The sequence below is a fragment of the Podarcis vaucheri genome (assembly GCF_965113315.1).
Source record: "Podarcis vaucheri genome assembly, chromosome: 9".
Classification (NCBI taxonomy): domain Eukaryota; kingdom Metazoa; phylum Chordata; class Lepidosauria; order Squamata; family Lacertidae; genus Podarcis; species Podarcis vaucheri.
In genome coordinates this window covers 69,111,830-69,125,702 of record NC_138767.1, presented here as the reverse complement: position 1 = coordinate 69,125,702, position 13,873 = coordinate 69,111,830, and positions in this window count along the sequence as shown.

Below are 13,873 nucleotides of genomic sequence, written 5' to 3'. Positions count from 1 at the left end.
TCGCAGAATGCATTTCTTGACAATAAATTTATCAGCAAATTATATCCTTATTTCGTGTGTTTCTTTCTATTTTCAATTACAATTTAAGTTTAAACCTCTTGATCAACATATACTCTAAGCAATATACCATAATATCGTTTTTACCCATTTAAACCTTGGTTCTTTCGCAAATCTTATCAAATTTCATAAACCCCGGGGTCTCAATTTCAGCAAAAATCTGACTTTTGGCAATTCACTCAAAAATGGTGCCAGAAGCTTGCAAATGATCCCCTGAAAGCTTTGGCGATGGAAACAGAAGGCTTTTTATCACAGGACAAGAAATCAGCCCTCAAAAACTTAACCGGCAGAAAATATTTTTTTGAAAAAATCCCTAAGTCCCGGGGTCACAATTTCTGCAAAAATCTGACTTTTGGCAATTCACTCAAAAATGGTGCCAGAAGCTTGCAAATGATCCCCTGAAAGCTTTGGCGATGGAAACAGAAGGCTTTTTATCACAGGACAAGAAATCAGCCCTCAAAAACTTAACCGGCAGAAAATATTTTTTTGAAAAAATCCCTAAGCCCCAGCCGGGGTCCCAATTTCAGCAAAAATCTGACTTTTGGCAATTCACTCAAAAATGGTGCCAGAAGCTTGCAAATGATGCCCTGAAAGCTTTGGGGATGGAAACAGAAGGCTTTTTATCACAGGACAAGAAATCAGCCCTCAAAAACGTAACCGGCAGAAAATATTGTTTTGAAAAAATCCCTAAGCCCCGGGGTCAAAATTTCAGCCAAAATCTGACTTTTGGCAATTCACTCAAAAATGGTGCCAGAAGCTTGCAAATGATCCCCTGAAAGCTTTGGCGATGGAAACAGAAGGCTTTTTATCACAGGACAAGAAATCAGCCCTCAAAAACTTAACCGGCAGAAAATATTTTTTTGAAATAATCCCTCAGCCCCGGAGTCACAATTTCAGCAAAAATCTGACTTTTGGCAATTCACTCAAAAATGGTGCCAGAAGCTTGCAAATGATCCCCTGAAAGCTTTGGCGATGGAAACAGAAGGCTTTTTATCACAGGACAAGAAATCAGCCCTCAAAAACTTAACCGGCAGAAAACATTTTTTTGAAAAAATCCCTAAGCCCCGGGGTCACAATTTCAGCAAAAATCTGACTTTTGGCAATTCACTCAAAAATGGTGCCAAAAGCTTGAAAATGCTCTCCTGAAAGGTTTGGCACTCGAAACAGAAGGCTTTTTATCACAGGACAAGAAATCCGCCCTCAAAAACTTAACGGGTAGAAAATACTTTTTTGAAAAAATCCCTAAGCCCCGGGGTCACAATTTCAGCCAAAATCTGACTTTTGGCAATTCACTCAAAAATGGTGCCAAAAGCTTGAAAATGCTCTCCTGAAAGGTTTGGCGATGGAAACAGAAGGCTTTTTATCACAGGACAAGAAATCAGCCCTCAAAAACTTAACCGGCAGAAAATATTTTTTTGAAAAAATCCCTAAGCCCCGGGGTCACAATTTCAGCAAAAATCTGACTTTTGGCAATTCACTCAAAAATGATGCCAGAAGCTTGCAAATGATCCCCTGAAAGCTTTGGCGATGGAAACAGAAGGCTTTATATCACAGGACAAGAAATCAGCCCTCAAAAACGTAACCGGCAGAAAATATTTTTTTGAAAAAATCCCTAAGCACCGGGGTCACAATTTCAGCCAAAATCTGACTTTTGGCAATTCATTCAAAAATGGTGCCAAAAGCTTGAAAATGCTCTCCTGAAAGGTTTGGCGATGGAAACAGAAGGCTTTTTATCACAGGACAAGAAATCAGCCCTCAAAAACTTAACCGGCAGAAAATATTTTTTTGAAAAAATCCCTAAGCCCCGGGGTCACAATTTCAGCCAAAATCTGACTTTTGGCAATTCACTCAAAAATGGTGCCAGAAGCTTGCAAATGATCCCCTGAAAGCTTTGGCGATGGAAACAGAAGGCTTTTTATCACAGGACAAGAAATCAGCCCTCAAAAACTTAAACGGCAGAAAATATTTTTTTGAAAAAATCCCTCAGCCCCGGAGTCACAATTTCAGCAAAAATCTGACTTTTGGCAATTCACTCAAAAATAGTGCCAGAAGCTTGCAAATGATCCCCTGAAAGCTTTGGCGATGGAAACAGAAGGCTTTTTATCACAGGACAAGAAATCAGCCCTCAAAAACTTTACCGGCAGAAAATATTTTTTTGAAAAAATCCCTAAGTCCCGGGGTCACAATTTCAGCAAAAATCTGACTTTTGGCAATTCACTCAAAAATGGTGCCAGAAGCTTGCAAATGATCCCCTGAAAGCTTTGGCGATGGAAACAGAAGGCTTTTTATCACAGGACAAGAAATCAGCCCTCAAAAACTTAACCGGCTGAAAATATTTTTTTGAAAATATCCCTAAGCCCCGGGGTCACAATTTCAGCAAAAATCTGACTTTTGGCAATTCACTCAAAAATAGTGCCAGAAGCTTGCAAATGATCCCCTGAAAGCTTTGGCGATGGAAACAGAAGGCTTTTTATCACAGGACAAGAAATCAGCCCTCAAAAACTTAACCGGCAGAAAATATTTTTTTGAAAAAATCCCTAAGTCCCGGGGTCACAATTTCTGCAAAAATCTTACTTTTGGCAATTCACTCAAAAATGGTGCCAGAAGCTTGCAAATGATCCCCTGAAAGCTTTGGCGATGGAAACAGAAGGCTTTTTATCACAGGACAAGAAATCAGCCCTCAAAAACTTAACCGGCAGAAAATATTTTTTTGAAAAAATCCCTAAGCCCCGGGGTCACAATTTCAGCAAAAATCTGACTTTTGGCAATTCACTCAAAAATGGTGCCAGATGCTTGCAAATGATGCCCTGAAAGCTTTGGGGATGGAAACAGAAGGCTTTTTATCACAGGACAAGAAATCAGCCCTCAAAAACGTAACCGGCAGAAAATATTTTTTTGAAAAAATCCCTAAGCCCCGGGGTCAAAATTTCAGCCAAAATCTGACTTTTGGCAATTCACTCAAAAATGGTGCCAGAAGCTTGCAAATGATCCCCTGAAAGCTTTGGCGATGGAAACAGAAGGCTTTTTATCACAGGACAAGAAATCAGCCCTCAAAAACTTAACCGGCAGCAAATATTTTTTTGAAAAAATCCCTAAGCCCCGGGGTCACAATTTCAGCAAATATCTGACTTTTGGCAATTCACTCAAAAATGGTGCCAGAAGCTTGCAAATGATGCCCTGAAAGCTTTGGGGATGGAAACAGAAGGCTTTTTATCACAGGACAAGAAATCAGCCCTCAAAAACTTAACCGGCAGAAAATATTTTTTTGAAAAAACACCTAAGCCCCGGGGTCACAATTTCAGCAAAAATCTGACTTTTGGCAATTCACTCAAAAATGATGCCAAAAGCTTGAAAATGCTCTCCTGAAAGGTTTGGCGATGGAAACAGAAGGCTTTTTATCACAGGACAAGAAATCAGCCCTCAAAAACTTAACCGGCAGAAAATATTTTTTTGAAAAAATCCCTAAGCCCCGGGGTCACAATTTCAGCAAAAATCTGACTTTTGGCAATTCACTCAAAAATGATGCCAGAAGCTTGCAAATGATCCCCTGAAAGCTTTGGCGATGGAAACAGAAGGCTTTTTATCACAGGACAAGAAATCAGCCCTCAAAAACGTAACCGGCTGAAAATATTTTTTTGAAAAAATCCCTAAGCCCCGGGGTCACAATTTCAGCCAAAATCTGACTTTTGGCAATTCACTCAAAAATGGTGCCAGAAGCTTGCAAATGATCCCCTGAAAGCTTTGGCGATGGAAACAGAAGGCTTTTTATCACAGGACAAGAAATCAGCCCTCAAAAACTTAACCGGCAGAAAATATTTTTTTGAAAAAATCCCTAAGCCCCGGGGTCACAATTTCAGCAAAAATCTGACTTTTGGCAGTTCACTGAAAATGGTGCCAGAAGCTTGCAAATGATCCCCTGAAACCTTTGGGGATGGAAACAAAAGGCTTTTTATCACAGGACAAGAAATCAGCCCTCAAAAACTTAACCGGCAGAAAATATTTTTTTGAAAAAATCCCTAAGCCCCGGGGTCACAATTTCAGCAAAAATCTGACTTTTGGCAATTCACTCAAAAATAGTGCCAGAAGCTTGCAAATGATCCCCTGAAAGCTTTGGCGATGGAAACAGAAGGCTTTTTATCACAGGACAAGAAATCAGCCCTCAAAAACTTAACCGGCAGAAAATATTTTTTTGAAAAAATCCCTAAGTCCCGGGGTCACAATTTCTGCAAAAATCTGACTTTTGGCAATTCACTCAAAAATGGTGCCAGAAGCTTGCAAATGATCCCCTGAAAGCTTTGGCGATGGAAACAGAAGGCTTTTTATCACAGGACAAGAAATCAGCCCTCAAAAAGTTAACCGGCAGAAAATATTTTTTTGAAAAAATCCCTAAGCCCCGGGGTCACAATTTCAGCAAAAATCTGACTTTTGGCAATTCACTCAAAAATGGTGCCAGAAGCTTGCAAATGATCCCCTGAAAGCTTTGGCGATGGAAACAGAAGGCTTTTTATCACAGGACAAGAAATCAGCCCTCAAAAACTTAACCGGCTGAAAATATTTTATTGAAAAAATCCCAAAGCCCCGGGGTCACAATTTCAGCAAAAATCTGACTTTTGGCAATTCACTCAAAAATGGTGCCAGAAGCTTGCAAATGATCCCCTGAAAGCTTTGGCGATGGAAACAGAAGGCTTTTTATCACAGGACAAGAAATCAGCCCTCAAAAACTTAACCGGCAGAAAATATTTTTTTGAAAAAATCCCTAAGCCCCGGGGTCACAATTTCAGCAAAAATCTGACTTTTGGCAATTTACTCAAAAATGGTGCCAGAAGCTTGCAAATGATCCCCTGAAAGCTTTGGCGATGGAAACAGAAGGCTTTTTATCACAGGACAAGAAATTAGCCCTCAAAAACTTAACCGGCAGAAAATATTTTTTTGAAAAAATCCCTAAGCCCCGGGGACACAATTTCAGCAAAAATCTGACTTTTGGCAGTTCACTCAAAAATGGTGCCAGAAGCTTGCAAATGATCCCCTGAAAGCTTTGTGGATGGAAACAAAAGGCTTTTTATCACAGGACAAGAAATCAGCCCTCAAAAACTTAACCGGCAGAAAATATTTTTTTGAAAAAATCCCTAAGCCCCGGGGTCACAATATCAGCAAAAATCTGACTTTTGGCAGTTCACTCAAAAATGGTGCCAGAAGCTTGCAAATGATCCGCTGAAAGCTTTGGCGATGGAAACAGAAGGCTTTTTATCACAGGACAAGAAATCAGCCCTCAAAAACTTAACCGGCAGAAAATATTTTTTTGAAAAAATCCCTAAGCCCCGGGGTCACAATTTCAGCAAAAATCTGACTTTTGGCAATTTACTCAAAAATGGTGCCAGAAGCTTGCAAATGATCCCCTGAAAGCTTTGGCGATGGAAACAGAAGGCTTTTTATCACAGGACAAGAAATTAGCCCTCAAAAACTTAACCGGCAGAAAATATTTTTTTGAAAAAATCCCTAAGCCCCGGGGACACAATTTCAGCAAAAATCTGACTTTTGGCAGTTCACTCAAAAATGGTGCCAGAAGCTTGCAAATGATCCCCTGAAAGCTTTGTGGATGGAAACAAAAGGCTTTTTATCACAGGACAAGAAATCAGCCCTCAAAAACTTAACCGGCAGAAAATATTTTTTTGAAAAAATCCCTAAGCCCCGGGGTCACAATATCAGCAAAAATCTGACTTTTGGCAGTTCACTCAAAAATGGTGCCAGAAGCTTGCAAATGATCCCCTGAAAGCTTTGGCGATGGAAACAGAAGGCTTTTTATCACAGGACAAGAAATCAGCCCTCAAAAACTTAACCGGCTGAAAATATTTTATTGAAAAAATCCCTAAGCCCCGGGGTCACAATTTCAGCAAAAATCTGACTTTTGGCAATTCACTCAAAAATGGTGCCAGAAGCTTGCAAATGATCCCCTGAAAGCTTTGGCGATGGAAACAGAAGGCTTTTTATCACAGGACAAGAAATCAGCCCTCAAAAACTTAACCGGCAGAAAATATTTTTTTGAAAAAATCCCTAAGCCCCGGGGTCACAATTTCAGCAAAAATCTGACTTTTGGCAATTCACTCAAAAATGGTGCCAGAAGATTGCAAATGATGCCCTGAAAGCTTTGGCGATGGAAACAGAAGGCTTTTTATCACAGGACAAGAAATCAGCCCTCAAAAACGTAACCGGCAGAAAATATTTTTTTGAAAAAATCCCTAAGCCCCGGGGTCACAATTTCAGCCAAAATCTGACTTTTGGCAATTCACTCAAAATTGGTGCCGGAAGCTTGCAAATGATCCCCTGAAAGCTTTGGCGATGGAAACAGAAGGCTTTTTATCACAGGACAAGAAATCAGCCCTCAAAAACTTAACCGGCAGCAAATATTTTTTTGAAAAAATCCCTAAGCCCCGGGGTCACAATTTCAGCCAAAATCTGACTTTTGGCAATTCACTCAAAAATGGTGCCAGAAGCTTGCAAATGATCCCCTGAAAGCTTTGTGGATGGAAACAAAAGGCTTTTTATCACAGGACAAGAAATCAGCCCTCAAAAACTTAACCGGCAGAAAATATTTTTTTGAAAAAATCCCTAAGCCCCGGGGTCACAATATCAGCAAAAATCTGACTTTTGGCAGTTCACTCAAAAATGGTGCCAGAAGCTTGCAAATGATCCCCTGAAAGCTTTGGCGATGGAAACAGAAGGCTTTTTATCACAGGACAAGAAATCAGCCCTCAAAAACTTAACCGGCTGAAAATATTTTATTGAAAAAATCCCTAAGCCCCGGGGTCACAATTTCAGCAAAAATCTGACTTTTGGCAATTCACTCAAAAATGGTGCCAGAAGCTTGCAAATGATCCGCTGAAAGCTTTGGCGATGGAAACAGAAGGCTTTTTATCACAGGACAAGAAATCAGCTCTCAAAAACTTAACCGGCAGAAAATATTTTTTTGAAAAAATCCCTAAGTCCCGGGGTCACAATTTCTGCAAAAATCTGACTTTTGGCAATTCACTCAAAAATGGTGCCAGAAGCTTGCAAATGATCCGCTGAAAGCTTTGGCGATGGAAACAGAAGGCTTTTTATCACAGGACAAGAAATCAGCTCTCAAAAACTTAACCGGCAGAAAATATTTTTTTGAAAAAATCCCTAAGTCCCGGGGTCACAATTTCTGCAAAAATCTGACTTTTGGCAATTCACTCAAAAATGGTGCCAGAAGCTTGCAAATGATCCCCTGAAAGCTTTGGCGATGGAAACAGAAGGCTTTTTATCACAGGACAAGAAATCAGCCCTCAAAAACTTAACCGGCAGAAAATATTTTTTTGAAAAAATCCCTAAGCCCCGGGGTCACAATTTCAGCCAAAATCTGACTTTTGGCAATTCACTCAAAAATGGTGCCGGAAGCTTGCAAATGATCCCCTGAAAGCTTTGGCGATGGAAACAGAAGGCTTTTTATCACAGGACAAGAAATCAGCCCTCAAAAACTTAACCGGCAGCAAATATTTTTTTGAAAAAATCCCTAAGCCCCGGGGTCACAATTTCAGCCAAAATCTGACTTTTGGCAATTCACTCAAAAATGGTGCCAGAAGCTTGCAAATGATCCCCTGAAAGCTTTGTGGATGGAAACAAAAGGCTTTTTATCACAGGACAAGAAATCAGCCCTCAAAAACTTAACCGGCAGAAAATATTTTTTTGAAAAAATCCCTAAGCCCCGGGGTCACAATATCAGCAAAAATCTGACTTTTGGCAGTTCACTCAAAAATGGTGCCAGAAGCTTGCAAATGATCCCCTGAAAGCTTTGGCGATGGAAACAGAAGGCTTTTTATCACAGGACAAGAAATCAGCCCTCAAAAACTTAACCGGCTGAAAATATTTTATTGAAAAAATCCCTAAGCCCCGGGGTCACAATTTCAGCAAAAATCTGACTTTTGGCAATTCACTCAAAAATGGTGCCAGAAGCTTGCAAATGATCCCCTGAAAGCTTTGGCGATGGAAACAGAAGGCTTTTTATCACAGGACAAGAAATCAGCTCTCAAAAACTTAACCGGCAGAAAATATTTTTTTGAAAAAATCCCTAAGTCCCGGGGTCACAATTTCTGCAAAAATCTGACTTTTGGCAATTCACTCAAAAATGGTGCCAGAAGCTTGCAAATGATCCCCTGAAAGCTTTGGCGATGGAAACAGAAGGCTTTTTATCACAGGACAAGAAATCAGCCCTCAAAAACTTAACCGGCAGAAAATATTTTTTTGAAAAAATCCCTAAGCCCCGGGGTCACAATTTCAGCAAAAATCTGACTTTTGGCAATTCACTCAAAAATGGTGCCAGAAGATTGCAAATGATGCCCTGAAAGCTTTGGCGATGGAAACAGAAGGCTTTTTATCACAGGACAAGAAATCAGCCCTCAAAAACGTAACCGGCAGAAAATATTTTTTTGAAAAAATCCCTAAGCCCCGGGGTCACAATTTCAGCCAAAATCTGACTTTTGGCAATTCACTCAAAAATGGTGCCGGAAGCTTGCAAATGATCCCCTGAAAGCTTTGGCGATGGAAACAGAAGGCTTTTTATCACAGGACAAGAAATCAGCCCTCAAAAACTTAACCGGCAGCAAATATTTTTTTGAAAAAATCCCTAAGCCCCGGGGTCACAATTTCAGCCAAAATCTGACTTTTGGCAATTCACTCAAAAATGGTGCCAGAAGCTTGCAAATGATCCCCTGAAAGCTTTGGCGATGGAAACAGAAGGCTTTTTATCACAGGACAAGAAATCAGCCCTCAAAAACTTAACCGGCAGAAAATATTTTTTTGAAAAAATCCCTAAGCCCCGGGGTCACAATTTCAGCAAAAATCTGACTTTTGGCAATTCAGTCAAAAATGGTGCCAGAAGCTTTCAAATGACCCCCTGAAAGCTTTGGCAATGGAAACAGAAGGCTTTTTATCACAGGACAAGAAATCAGCCCTCAAAAACTTAACCGGCAGAAAATATTTTTTTGAAAAAATCCCTAAGCCTCGGGGTCACAATTTCAGCAAAAATCTGACTTTTGGCAGTTCACTCAAAAATGGTTCCAAGAGCTTAAAAAGGCTCCCCTAAAAGGTTTGGCACTCGAAACAGAAGGTTTTTTATCACAGGACAAGAAATCAGCCCTCAAAAACTTAACCGGCAGAAAATATTTTTTTGAAAAAATCCCTAAGCCCCGGGGTCACAATTTCAGCAAAAATCTGACTTTTGGCAATTCACTCAAAAATGGTGCCAGAAGCTTGCAAATGATCCCCTGAAAGCTTTGGCGATGGAAACAGAAGGCTTTTTATCACAGGACAAGAAATCAGCCCTCAAAAACTTAACCGGCAGAAAATATTTTTTTGAAAAAATCCTTAAGCCCCGGGGTCACAATTTCAGCAAAAATCTGACTTTTGGCAATTCACTCAAAAATGGTGCCAGAAGCTTGCAAATGATCCCCTGAAAGCTTTGGCGATGGAAACAGAAGGCTTTTTATCACAGGACAAGAAATCAGCCCTCAAAAACTTAACCGGCAGAAAATATTTTTTTGAAAAAATCCCTAAGCCCCAGCCGGGGTCCCAATTTCAGCAAAAATCTGACTTTTGGCAATTCACTCAAAAATGGTGCCAGAAGCTTGCAAATGATCCCCTGAAAGCTTTGGCGATGGAAACAGAAGGATTTTTATCACAGGACAAGAAATCAGCCCTCAAAAACTTAAACGGCAGAAAATATTTTTTTGAAAAAATCCCTAAGCCCCGGGGTCACAATTTCAGCAAAAATCTGACTTTTGGCAGTTCACTCAAAAATGGTGCCAACCGGTTGTAAATGCTCACCTGAAAGCTTTGGCGATGGAAACAGAAGGATTTTTATCACAGGACAAGAAATCAGCCCTCAAAAACTTAAACGGCAGAAAATATTTTTTTGAAAAAATCCCTAAGCCTCGGGGTCACAATTTCAGCAAAAATCTGACTTTTGGCAGTTCACTCAAAAATGGTTCCAAGAGCTTAAAAAGGCTCCCCTGAAAGGTTTGGCACTCGAAACAGAAGGTTTTTTATCACAGGACAAGAAATCAGCCCTCAAAAACTTAACCGGCAGAAAATATTTTTTTGAAAAAATCCCTAAGCCCCGGGGTCACAATTTCAGCAAAAATCTGACTTTTGGCAGTTCACTCAAAAATGGTGCCAACCGGTTGTAAATGCTCACCTGAAAGCTTTGGCGATGGAAACAGAAGGATTTTTATCACAGGACAAGAAATCAGCCCTCAAAAACTTAAACGGCAGAAAATATTTTTTTGAAAAAATCCCTAAGCCCCGGGGTCACAATTTCAGCAAAAATCTGACTTTTGGCAATTCACTCAAAAATGGTGCCAGAAGCTTGCAAATGATCCCCTGAAAGCTTTGGCGATGGAAACAGAAGGCTTTTTATCACAGGACAAGAAATCAGCCCTCAAAAACTTAACCGGCAGAAAATATTTTTTTGAAAAAATCCTTAAGCCCCGGGGTCACAATTTCAGCAAAAATCTGACTTTTGGCAATTCACTCAAAAATGGTGCCAGAAGCTTGCAAATGATCCCCTGAAAGCTTTGGCGATGGAAACAGAAGGCTTTTTATCACAGGACAAGAAATCAGCCCTCAAAAACTTAACCGGCAGAAAATATTTTTTTGAAAAAATCCCTAAGCCCCAGCCGGGGTCCCAATTTCAGCAAAAATCTGACTTTTGGCAATTCACTCAAAAATGGTGCCAGAAGCTTGCAAATGATCCCCTGAAAGCTTTGGCGATGGAAACAGAAGGCTTTTTATCACAGGACAAGAAATCAGCCCTCAAAAACTTAACCGGCAGAAAATATTTTTTTGAAAAAATCCCTAAGCCCCGGGGTCACAATTTCAGCAAAAATCTGACTTTTGGCAATTCACTCAAAAATGGTGCCAGAAGCTTGCAAATGATCCCCTGAAAGCTTTGGCGATGGAAACAGAAGGCTTTTTATCACAGGACAAGAAATCAGCCCTCAAAAACTTAACCGGCAGAAAATATTTTTTTGAAAAAATCCCTAAGCCCCGGGGTCACAATTTCAGCAAAAATCTGACTTTTGGCAGTTCACTCAAAAATGGTTCCAAGAGCTTAAAAAGGCTCCCCCGAAAGGTTTGGCACTCGAAACAGAAGGTTTTTTATCACAGGACAAGAAATCAGCCCTCAAAAACTTAACCGGCAGAAAATATTTTTTTGAAAAAATCCCTAAGCCCCGGGGTCACAATTTCAGCAAAAATCTGACTTTTGGCAGTTCACTCAAAAATGGTGCCAACCGGTTGTAAATGCTCACCTGAAAGCTTTGGCGATGGAAACAGAAGGATTTTTATCACAGGACAAGAAATCAGCCCTCAAAAACTTAAACGGCAGAAAATATTTTTTTGAAAAAATCCCTAAGCCCCGGGGTCACAATTTCAGCAAAAATCTGACTTTTGGCAATTCACTCAATAATGGTGCCAGAAGCTTGCAAATGATCCCCTGAAAGCTTTGGCGATGGAAACAGAAGGCTTTTTATCACAGGACAAGAAATCAGCCCTCAAAAACTTAACCGGCAGAAAATATTTTTTTGAAAAAATCCCTAAGCCCCGGGGTCACAATTTCAGCAAAAATCTGACTTTTGGCAATTCAGTCAAAAATGGTGCCAGAAGCTTTCAAATGACCCCCTGAAAGCTTTGGCAATGGAAACAGAAGGCTTTTTATCACAGGACAAGAAATCAGTCCTCAAAAACTTAACCGGCAGAAAATATTTTTTTGAAAAAATCCCTAAGCCTCGGGGTCACAATTTCAGCAAAAATCTGACTTTTGGCAATTCACTCAAAAATGGTGCCAGAAGCTTGCAAATGATCCCCTGAAAGCTTTGGCGATGGAAACAGAAGGCTTTTTATCACAGGACAAGAAATCAGCCCTCAAAAACTTAACCGGCAGAAAATATTTTTTTGAAAAAATCCCTAAGCCCCGGGGTCACAATTTCAGCAAAAATCTGACTTTTGGCAATTCAGTCAAAAATGGTGCCAGAAGCTTTCAAATGACCCCCTGAAAGCTTTGGCAATGGAAACAGAAGGCTTTTTATCACAGGACAAGAAATCAGTCCTCAAAAACTTAACCGGCAGAAAATATTTTTTTGAAAAAATCCCTAAGCCTCGGGGTCACAATTTCAGCAAAAATCTGACTTTTGGCAGTTCACTCAAAAATGGTTCCAAGAGCTTAAAAAGGCTCCCCTGAAAGGTTTGGCACTCGAAACAGAAGGTTTTTTATCACAGGACAAGAAATCAGCCCTCAAAAACTTAACCGGCAGAAAATATTTTTTTGAAAAAATCCCTAAGCCCCGGGGTCACAATTTCAGCAAAAATCTGACTTTTGGCAATTCACTCAAAAATGGTGCCAGAAGCTTGCAAATGATCCCCTGAAAGCTTTGACGATGGAAACAGAAGGCTTTTTCTCACAGGACAAGAAATCCGCCCTCAAAAACTTAACCGGCAGAAAATATTTTTTTGAAAAAATCCTTAAGCCCCGGGGTCACAATTTCAGCAAAAATCTGACTTTTGGCAATTCACTCAAAAATGGTGCCAAAAGATTGAAAATGCTCTCCTGAAAGGTTTGGCACTCGAAACAGAAGGCTTTTTACCACAGGACAAGAAATCAGCCCTCAAAAACTTAACGGGTAGAAAATACTTTTTTGAAAAAATCCCTAAGCCCCGGGGTCACAATTTCAGCAAAAATCTGACTTTTGGCAGTTCACTCAAAAATGGTGCCAGAAGCTTGCCAATGATCCCCTGAAAGCTTTGGCGATGGAAACATAAGGCTTTTTATCACAGGACAAGAAATCAGCCCTCAAAAACTTAACCGGCAGAAAATATTTTTTTGAAAAAATCCCTAAGCCCCGGGGTCACAATTTCAGCAAAAATCTGACTTTTGGCAATTCACTCAAAAATGGTGCCAGAAGCTTGCAAATGATCCCCTGAAAGCTTTGGCGATGGAAACAGAAGGCTTTTTATCACAGGACAAGAAATTAGCCCTCAAAAACTTAACCGGCAGAAAATATTTTTTTGAAAAAATCCCTAAGCCCCAGCCGGGGTCACAATTTCAGCAAAAATCTGACTTTTGGCAATTCACTCAAAAATGGTGCCAAAAGCTTGAAAATGCTCCCCTGAAAGCTTTGGCGATGGAAACAGAAGGCTTTTTATCACAGGACAAGAAATCAGCCCTCAAAAACGTAACCGGCAGCAAATATTTTTTTGAAAAAATCCCTAAGCCCCGGGGTCACAATTTCAGCAAAAATCTGACTTTTGGCAATTCACTCAAAAATGGTGCCAGAAGCTTGCAAATGATCCCCTGAAAGCTTTGGCGATGGAAACAGAAGGCTTTTTATCACAGGACAAGAAACCAGCCCTCAAAAACTTAACCGGCAGCAAATATTTTTTTGAAAAAATCCCTAAGCCCCAGCCGGGGTCACAATTTCAGCAAAAATCTGACTTTTGGCAATTCACTCAAAAATGGTGCCAGAAGCTTGCCAATGATCCCCTGAAAGCTTTGGCGATGGAAACAGAAGGCTTTTTATCACAGGACAAGAAATCAGCCCTCAAAAACTTAACCGGCAGAAAATATTTTTTTGAAAAAATCCCTAAGCCCCGGGGTCACAATTTCAGCAAAAATCTGACTTTTGGCAGTTCACTCAAAAATGGTGCCAACCGGTTGTAAATGCTCACCTGAAAGCTTTGGCGATGGAAACAGAAGGATTTTTATCACAGGACAAGAAATCAGCCCTCAAAAACTTAAACGGCAGAA